Here is an 11165-nt window from a genome sequence, read left to right on the forward strand (position 1 = left end):
TGAATACACACTAACGCTTCTTAACATAGCCTGCGTACTTTATACTGTAGATCTTCTCTGATGACTTTGTTGTGATTTGGTGCTATGCAAATAAAGATTGATTGAGATTGATTGATTGATTGATATGACTCAGAAGCTATTTTCATAAATAGGGATGAGTAACTAATAAAGTGCTTACAGGTGAAAGATGACACAAAAAGGTGAGGTTTGTTTTTTTCTGCTTTTATAATACACACACAATTTACAAATATCCTAACACACACATCACACCATCAAAAAAGAAAAGCACTTGTGCCCACACCCACTTTGTCTGCCTCCACTGCCTGAGGGGGGGGGGGGGGGGGGGGGCATAATAATCCTCATTAGCATGATGCTGTGAAGAGCATCACAGTTCCACCTATCTTTGTCTCCTTCTTGCATGTCCTTCACTAACTCCTCCCCTCTCTTTTTTCTCTTTTCCAGTGCGTGTTAAGTGCAATTGATTGAACCATTAAAGACACATTTCTTGAAAAGATGGCTTCTGCAACTATGCAAGTAGATACCTATAGTGCTGGTTTGCTTTTTACACATGTGTTCAGTGATATTTGGCTGGCATTGTGCAGTTTCAAATTGATATCTGTTTAGGAGTCATATAATGTGTAAAAATAGGGGAGTTTTCTGCATAGAATGTGTAAACCTATAGAATCTGCAGCAGGGGATTACAGATCTAAAGATGCACTTCTACAATCAAACAACATATGACTTAAGAGTCAAATAATGGTAGTGAGTCATTCTGAAGAGATTAAACCTTCTAGCTTAAACACACATACAAAATCTCCACAATGTCAACACTAGCCTTCATCCTTAATGTGACACATAACCCGCAATGCCCGAAGGGCCATTGTGCAGCAACAGTAAGATACATACACAAGAAGCCACCATCAATAGTATTTGGATACAGCTGCAGAAGTCACACTGCAGGGAACTCAACGGAAATATTTTAAGCTCCTTAATTAGCTGTGGGTGATTATAACTGAACCCCAGAATGACTTGAGGAAGAGGTGAAAAGTGGAGCAGCTGGACTTAAAGATGGAGATTAAGAACTACTGAAACATACTTTAAACATATGTCTACAGCTCACAGTTCATTCTGAAATAACTGCAATAACCAACAATACTACCACAAGTACATGATTATTAGCAACTATATTGATTAGTTGCCATTCAATAAGTAATTATTGCATAGAAATCACACAGCTCCTGAATATTAGCTTTTTTCCATGCAGGACATTTAAGTATTGTAACTATTGATTTTGGATTTTGGCTCATTGGTTTATATTCATGTTTAAAAAAAACAAAACAACAAGAACACTATAAATCATAACCATCTTTGAAGATTCTGGTTTATAAAAACTAGTCCAAAATAAGCAGAACAATAGCAAATGTCACAATTTTCGCTGTATGTTTACTACATTGTTCACAATGTTAAAATTCTGTGAAAAAGTCATTAGCAGTATTATAGAGGTCTGACATATAGACTATGGGGAACTGGATCATAGAATATATTTAAAATGTATAATCTGAGATTTCTTACATATCTTTCAGAAAGCCTGCAACATCTGTCATGCACTGAATGTGAGAGAAGTTTTTGCTTTTCCCCCTTACTTCCCCCTTGCTAAGATACAAAACGAAATGCGAGAGAAGCAGCATACATCACAATCCTTTTATCCCAGTACTCCTAACCATTGACCGTTCATAATACCTTGGGCTATTATGTACAGTATGAAAATGTTAACCAGTGCATAACCATAATCTGCCATGGGGCAGCAGGGAAGTGGGTGGCAAATGTATGATTCATCAGTCATGAGATGGAATCTCAAAGCACGTTTTCTATAGTCTATCAAATGAACATTTATATTCATATAATATTTGTATTTTCCCACATCAAAACACAGCACTATGTGATAAATCTGCCTTCACTGAAAGGATTTTATGAAAGAAGACATTTTTAGACTAGACAACAGAGGTGCAGTGTGTTTACAGTAAATGGAATCATTTTAAGCTGTGTCTGGCAATTTGAGGGGAGAGGGAAGCTAATTTCCCAGGAGAGTAACCTTTCATATTTGCTTGCCAAGTGTTCTAAGATTGATAGTGCCATCTAGTAGCATCTAAACCATAATACACTGTTTACTATGCAGCTAGGTGGGGCATCCTTGACACATGAACTCCAAGTGCCTATGTTGATGCTTTACTAAAATGCCAAGCCAATCAAAATGAATCTGTTTTATTGCAAACATTCCTCCACCATTCAAATGTTTACCTCTATCTAAAAGTGCTGTATTTATTGTTTGTTAGTTGGTATTGTTGGTGCTGTGAAATTGTGTTGCTGCACAGATAGTACAAACTTCACTGCATCATACATTTTAATAAGCAACTAAATTGTGTATACAGTACAAAAGGAAATGGCTACAAATGTGACTTTTGTATTACCATGTGTAATCACTACACAGCCATGTTCATGTTTATGATTTTCTGTGCATCTTAGTTTGTAAATGTAAATTGGCTGTTTAGCACGCCACTCTAAAAATAACTACAAAATAAACTGAAGATGCGGCCTTCTGATGCTGATCTAGGATGTAAAACATATACTGTAGTGTTGAAATGCAGTTGTTAAGGTAGATCAGTGTCAGCTAAACGTCTAAAATCTCAAATGTATTTCTTTACAACCCAATGAAAGACATACAGAAATATTATGCAAGAACACAGAGTCAGAACAAGGGTTTTAGGCCACTGACAGAAATGTTTCAGACTGCAGTTGCATTTGTAATTCCATAAGCATGCTGAGCAATAATTTTCCTTTTCAGTGCTTCCTTTTTTATGATTTTAAATCTCAATTGCAATCCCCCTCTTTTATTCAAAGCGTGGCTTACTTCTAACAGACAAATTATTAAGCAGCATTGTAAGACTTTTCTGCAGTCATATGGGTCTGGCATACAAAACAGTAACAAGTATATATAAACACAACAAGTACAAACTAACAAGTTTTCTGTGTATATATGCACAAAGATAAATGATCCTCTCTTTCCACCCTCTTTCCTTTCCCTTCTGCACATCAATGTTTATGCAAATACAGTTCACACACACACAAACACACACACACACACACACACACACACACACACACACACACACACAATACTTCATAATTTCCTCATGTTTCCCTTTGTCTGACTTTCTGTGCAATCACAGCCTTTGTTAAACACTTTTTCCATGTGACACTTAACCAATTATTACCAAAGTTTACAGAGGGAGGCCTTAATTGATAAAAACTGCCAAGTTTGCTAGGAGAACTGACAGATGAGAATTAGAGATACAAAAACACAGTTGCCTTGGCAACTAACATTCTGCAATCCAGTTTTATGTAACTACGTAGAGATACGCCAAATTTCTTCAGGCCATCTATAAACTTTTCAACTCTATTGTCTAAAAGCGTAACAAAAGTAGGGAGAGGAACAGCCTTCATTTTAGCCACATTAGTGATGTCACATAATTGGCTGGGGAGCTGTCCTAATCTACTCTCTCACTGGGAAACAATACATCAAAGTGAGGACACTATTCAGCAGTTGCAAGCTTGAAAGCCAAAGGTGAGCACTGTATATGACCAGAAAGCTGCTTGTGATTTCCTAGACTGCTAAATTTGGGTGCAGCGAGTTGATGAACTGGACCACTCCTTGAACAAGGCATCTACCCACCCTTAATTGCTCCCAAGGATATACTTACTAAAACATAGAAACCTCTGTTCCACTGCCCTGGTGTGCATGTATGTGTCTGTATAAATGTGAAATGGGACTAAGTGAGTGCACATGCTCTTGGGAACCTGGATAAATAAAAATAAAGTGCTTATAGCCAGCAGGTGAATACTGATGTGTTACTTGGCAGCAATTGACATGAATTAATATTTTTTGTGATTTTGTGATCCAATGACACAACTAAGCAGTAGGTAAAATAACGTTGGCATTAATACTGACTTATGGTGGTGAAGAGGTAAAGGTTCCTCCACAGGGTAGGTACCCTCATCTTTTGTCACAGAAAGAGATGTTCAGGCCACTGCTCTTCCTCACTTAAATGAACCAGTTGATGTGGATTAAGCACCTGCTGCCCCTCCAGGTACTTCCTCTTCAGGGTACTCTTGGCATGACTGAACTGGAAGAGACCCTAGAGGAGAGCTGGAGAGATTATACCTCCCAGCTGGCCTTAGAATGCCAGAAGGAGCCTGGGGACATTATTGGGAAAAGCACATTTAGGCTGCCCAGCTTGATATGTTGCCACTATGATGACCCCGACTGGGATACACGTCTTGAAAATAGATGGATGGCCTATTATAATTCTTTATGTTGAACACTGTGGTGAAGCATTCTCAGTACAAACCTGTGATTTAATGACAGGGACAAATGAAAATTTACATTACCAACAGGACAGTTAAACAGCGCCTTAAAGCACAAAAGTATGGTTTAATTTAAGTAGACTTTAAGTGCTAAAATTACTATCCGACTGATAATAAATCACAATATACTTCTTACAACTGACCTCTGTATTCAGTATAATTCTGGGATATGTCCATGTACTGGAGTCGATGTTATATAAATGAGTTGGGTATATTCTCATTAAACAACGATGGATTTCAGTCCTCAGGAGGTGTCAAAAGCAGCTTTGCATCCTATTTGTTGAGTGCTGATTACAGTGCAACTAGATAGCTGGATAACCATTAATGGGTCTAAGTTATTACAGTATTTATCATGGTTCAGACATGCTGTAGGGACTTTTATGGATTAGATTAACTGCAGTTTTATGAAAAGTCATAGGTTAAAAGCCTATCAGAAGTGCTACACAAGGTTTTTGCCAACAAATTAATTTATATTAGCTAAATGTTTCATAACCTGCAGCTTTCATTAATACTGTTTGCATTAAAACCATATTAGATAAAGTCACTGGTTGCAGAAGATTTAAATTAAGAATAAAAAAAGAACATCCTTAAAACTGGGCAAAGTTACCATTAGGCTGGTTTGGCACATTACAAGAACTTGATTTTGACAGTAGGCTTAATCGGCGAATATGAATACTCATGACCAGCTGTTTTTATGATCCCTTTGAAAAGAAAAGGCTCAAGCGAACTCGAGATAATACACAAGATGACATGAAGACATCATGCAGAATACAGATTGATGCATTATAATACTATAGCCTTATACATGTTTTACAGAGGTTGTTTAGTATTTATTGAATATTGACATTACTGACACTGTAATTGCAGGTTGATAGAAATTTTACATTGTAAAGTTTTCCTAGTATTTAGGCCATATAAAGGGCTGAGATAATATGTAGATGCTTTTTCGCTGACCTCTAAAAAAATATTTTCTCCAGTATTCTCCAAGCAGTTCATTAATAATTGTTTTTTGCAGCTGCTTGTGTGGGTGGTGTTTGAACCAGGCTGAAAAAAGGGTTGTAATTACAGAGAGAATGCATTAGATGTTTCAAAGTAGCAATTCCGGCTATCTTGGTACGTACCATCTAAATGTACAGTACTGAAGCGAATAAACTGCTAAAATACTTTTAGTCCTAGAAAACATAATCTCTTTCCAGTATGACTCAGGGAATGTTTATTGTTTAAGGATATGTAGATTATGTAAAAACAGCAAATATGTCATCCTCCATAATTTTATGGAGTCAGCTTCTGGTACTAAAATTATCAATATTTGGTGCTCCCCCCTTGGGCCTATGACTGGATACTGGAACAAAATGCATAATTTCAGTTTAATGAGTTTTGTCAAAATAGGATCAGTGGTGTATGAGATGGTCTACTGGGAAGAGCAGATAAATGAATTAACAGCATAGTGCTTCTCCTTTGGCATGGTCACTAATTCCGAACATGTGAAAACCAAGTTTGATCAACACTGTGTACACAGTGTAGTTCTGTTAGTTTTTTAAAATGGCATAATGACATGTTGAATGCAAAATGTTTGCAGGACTTGAACAAACTCATAAGAAAATGTAGAGACACAGAGACAAGTAATGCCTTCAGTACATACAGAAACCAAATTCACCCCATGTGAAGGTAATATTCAACTCTAATATATTATTCTTCATCGGTTCTTTTTCTTCAACTCTGTTGAATATCATCTCTTGTTCCTGCCTCACACCCATTTGTGTATAAACCAACTTTTATGCTGGAGTGTTTATAAATGTCGTTTGTTGCAATCTGATGAAGGCCAACTCACACAAAGGTGGGAAGTTGTTGCCAGGCAACTCTACACCTCAGGCAGTTCTCTTTGTTTCCCTTTCCCCCTCCTGTTGGATCACTTTCTTTCACATCACAACAAAATAGGAGCATTTTTATGCTGGTTCATAGTCCCAGAGCGTCTTATTGCCAGTAAAGTCAAAAATAAAAAAGACAGAAGACTTACAATGGAAATGTATGAAAGGTTAGCAAGGCCTGCGAGATTGGATGCAGATAGAGGTGGGTGGAACAAGGGACTGAAGGCGGGGACTGAGGAGAGATAAGAGAAGAAACAGAAATGTGAATGATAGAGGCAAATGTCAATGAGAGAACCATGATAGTTTAAAAAACAAAGATGGGTGACTTAACATACAAATTATTATGTATGTATATCATTTTGGTTACAATCTACCATTATTCTGTTTGAACATAATACACATTATAACTTGTTGACTCTCTCTTTAGCCTTATTCCTACTCCTGGAAAGTATGTATTCTCCACATCTTTTTTCTTATCTTACCCATGTCTAAATCTCCATGCATTGCTTTTGTGCTACTGGCTCTTTTTTTGCTAGTGAGTTGAATGTAAATTTGCCACCCACAGGAGTCATTTGCATTTTTATCTATTACAGTTTTACTGCCGTTGTCCCAACCTCAAGACAGAATTCTCAAGGAGGTTCATTTCATTATCTAGTCTGAGTGGTGTATGTGAACATTACACAAACAAAAAAAGAGTGAGTTTATGTATATGTGTGTGTCTGTGTGTACATGCTGCCGTACACATGTATGTGTTTGACAGAATAAAAAACGGTTGTAGAAGGCAACAAATGCTTTCTTCAGATCTCTACATCTTTGTTACTGTCATAATCTTGTCTGGCATTTCTTATATCAACAGGTCTTGTATTTCAACTGGTCCATCACCGCAAACCTTGGTGCATGGGGAATAAGAGCTAGCAGCTAAAATGACAAGTTGTAAAACACCTGCAACTGTTTCTGTCAGTCAGAGTTCAAACGCAGAAGGGCGAGTAGCAGAGTGAGAGAAAACGTGTAGCGGAAATGATGTAGACAGACACCCCTGTACATGTTCACTTGATGTAAATGGAAAAAAACGTACTGACAGGAAGAGTACATATCCTCCCAAGGCCCACAGTAAGCTCCTCAATCATGTGTTAACAGCGAGAAGTTATACAGCAATACAAATAAAACTCAAAAACATGATTTTTCTTATTCTTATGTAACCATGTAAACACTGACTGACTAAGAGCACGTTCTTATTCAGAGCAATGGCCTGCAGGAGTAAATGCTGGAAAAAACTTCAACAGATACTGTGAACACACATTCACATATACACAAATGTTCAGGCATAAGCTGACTCTCTCACACACACATTTCAAAGTTGTCGCAAGCACAGTGAGCATGTCTAGATTCCACCCATGGGGCCATCTGTTCTTGCATCGGCCAATTTGAGGAGACGCAAACTCAGGAATCATTAAGAATGCAATATGGCTCCCATGTTAATCACCAGCCTTCATCATTTCCATTGAAAATGAGCCACTGGGCAATGGGGAAGTGGGGACAGTTTGTTATTCACAATCTGTTTAAGGAAGCAACATTTTACAGAACAATGAGACAGACTGAGTGTAGGCTTTTACAGGTTTTCAGGCTTTTATAAAATAAAAAGATAAAAATTAAAATTCTCTAATAGAAACACTATGGTAAGAGTGACTTTGGGCCACTTTCTCACTAGAGTGAGTAGTGTTAGAACTGTGGAGCAATAGTATCAACAGAGCTGTGCTCAGCTGTGTTAAATGATAACACATAAACACTCCCATATTAAACACAAAGACATATTTATGATATATTTTGATATACACTGGTCCTCATTGTCAACATTACTGGCTTTCTGAAATTCTGATTAAGGGATGTGAACTAATTATATAGGTACTGTGGTCTTAATATTTTGTGAATCTATATCATATCCTTTACAGCTTTGTTTATTTATTTACAAGGAAGCCATAGATAATGAAGGGATGATATTGTATGCAGAAGTGTCTTCTTGGCATTTAAAGTTTTTTTTGTTTTGTTTTGGGGTTTTTTACATGCAAGTTCCTCTTACTCAACACCTCCTTATACAAGCCTGCTGATTTATCCCTGCAAAACTACATCACAGAGTTAGCACCTATGACTTTTCTTCTCATGTTTTAAAATAGTCACTTCACAGTTTTGCTCTGCTACCTAATACAACTGCTACAGGCAATAACTGACCTGTGCCACTAATCTTGTTATCATTTGAATTTTCCCTATTTCATGCCACAGGGAGTCTTTTGATGCATTATGTTGGACCTCAAAAAGCCATTCTTCTAAAACCTGCTTAGTTTTATTGCCCTCTCTTGTCACCTCCATTTAAAAGTAGTCCAGGAGCAGACATGATTAATGACTCCGTTCTTTAGGGATATCTACCGTACTACCATTATAAAATACACATTTTAACCAGTTTAACCAGCTCTAATATAATGGAAAGAGTATATATGCAATGCTGGTACAACAATTTAGGTATTACAATCATGTCTGAATCATTCTTATGGTTATCAAAAGAACCAAAAAAAGGAATGATTCAGCTTTTTCCTGGTCACATCTACACTCTGTAATTCAGTAAACTCCTGTAATTCAGTAATTCCAGTAACTCCTCATGTCTTCTGTGCAGGGTCACAAGAACAGAGAATATATGATATGAGTAACAAAACTGTTATCTCAGCTTAGAAAGGTGACTTTCAAGTCATAGCTGTAACTTAGCCCTGTGCCTTCTCTGAAAGTCATTCCAGTGATTCAGACCATAACACAAAATGCTACCATCTATAGTTTCTCCTAAATTTATTTCAAGTTTGTACAGAAAGTGGTGAAAAATGTGACTCTGTGATGTGAAAATGATAATAGCTCATGTAAAATTCATGAGCTGCCTTTTATCCTTTGTCCCAACTGCTAATAAAACCCGAATAGCCAAATTAAATCGGAGTAAATATCACAGTCCAAACAATGTGGTGTGGTACCATAAAATTTGCTCTTTGACACAAATCCCAGCACTCCTCAAGAGAGGCAGAGGAAAGAAAGAGATTTGATAATTACTCTCATTGCTGCTAAAAAAAAAGAGTGACCTCAAAGTCTGCTGCAAATTTAAGGTTTCCACTAAAACAGAAACATTCAAGTAGGAAACCAATTTGCTCAATCTGTCTGAGGAACTCTCTCCTTCTCCCTCTTTTAATATAGTACATTGGTTTCAAACTTACCACATCGTGTCAGTTCTGGATGACATGTACAAAAAGTCCTGGATTAATGGCACTGGACTGCTGAACAAGGTGTTTTGCTTTTTCTATTAGGTTCAGTAACATCACACTGGACCCTCGCATAACATAAAGAAGGCTGTGTGTGTCTAAATAAAATGGAAAGGTCAGGTGGTTTATAAGAGGATCTTCCTGTTTTCTAGCACTGGGAGGCAGATATACATATGGTAACAGCAGAAGTGCCAAAATCAGCATGCAGAGACTTGAGGCTCGCTCAAGATAGATAATCCCTCACAGTGACCATTGTGTCCACTTTTATTATTATCAAGGTTACATGATCACTGTGCTATAATGCAGCACATCATTTCAAGCTGCAGGACTACAATGATTGTTCTTTATTTGACCAAAATAAAAGCAGAAGTTCAGTTATTAATTACTGTTTGCAAGCACACATTAAAGTTCATGCCAGCAGATTTTTTGGAAATTAACCAATGGCTTCATGGACTGTAGAGAAAGAACAATCAAAAATATGAAATGCTTTGGTAATTACTGTCAGTATGAACAATTTCCATTAATGGGATAAAACATGCAAAAACATGAATATGTTAAAAGTTAGTAACAAACACTGCCAGTTGAGTTGCCTGTCTGTCCTATGACACTGCTTGACATTTAGCCCCATCTAGTGTAAGAAAAACGAAATATTTTAAATACAGCAAGATTAATGAAGGGTAGGGTGCAACTTCTCTAAATTGCTCAGAGTAATGCGATCAGGCTTTATACTATACTGTAGGTAAAACATCTAGAAAAACAGAATTACAACATCAATACATGGATAGTGACATTATAATTATATCCATATATATTTGTATGTAGGCTATATGTATATATATACTATATATATTCTCTCCCTGAAAATGTTAATTTACATGATATTTTACACAACTAACAAATGCTAAATATTGAATTCCAAATTAAAATTCTTAACAAGTACAGCAGTACCAAAAATGTGTTTACTATTGTATTAAAATATCTTCAGGGATTTTAGCATGTTACCCTGAACAAGTGAGAACAGAATATCACTTGACAGAAGATGCCAACAGTGAGAGACACAATGGTGGAGAGACGTGGCATGAATACAAAACAGAATGAATGATTGACTTTGCCTGCATGCTGATGTCTTGAAAAGCAACATTGTCATTCAGGCAAAGTTGCCAGTAGCTCAGTCAAAAAGAGGGCTAAATAATGACTAGCTTTCTGGCCTCAGAGCGACTATATTGTGTTGTGGATAAACAATTGCTCATCTTTTACCAATCCTCTATTGTCATGTTCATTAATGTTGTAGTCTCGCTCCACCATAGAGATATAACAGAAGGCATGCCTGGAACGAAACCGTATATTACAGGAATCTAAAATACAAATACTCCCTACTGGCAAGATTCAACATTACGTAACACATTTTATCATTTTAACTAGATCCAATATCTTCTGTTTGATACTCCAATAACTTGGACAATCTCCGGGGGGCTGTGAGATCTCATTAGAGATTTCAACAAAAATGTTTAAAGCTTTGGTGTGGACCACAGCACCTCATATATTCTGTACTTCAGATGGTGCAAGACACACAGTGTACAGGTGT

The sequence above is a fragment of the Scomber japonicus genome, chromosome 15, assembly GCF_027409825.1.
Source record: "Scomber japonicus isolate fScoJap1 chromosome 15, fScoJap1.pri, whole genome shotgun sequence".
In the NCBI taxonomy this organism is placed as follows: domain Eukaryota; kingdom Metazoa; phylum Chordata; class Actinopteri; order Scombriformes; family Scombridae; genus Scomber; species Scomber japonicus.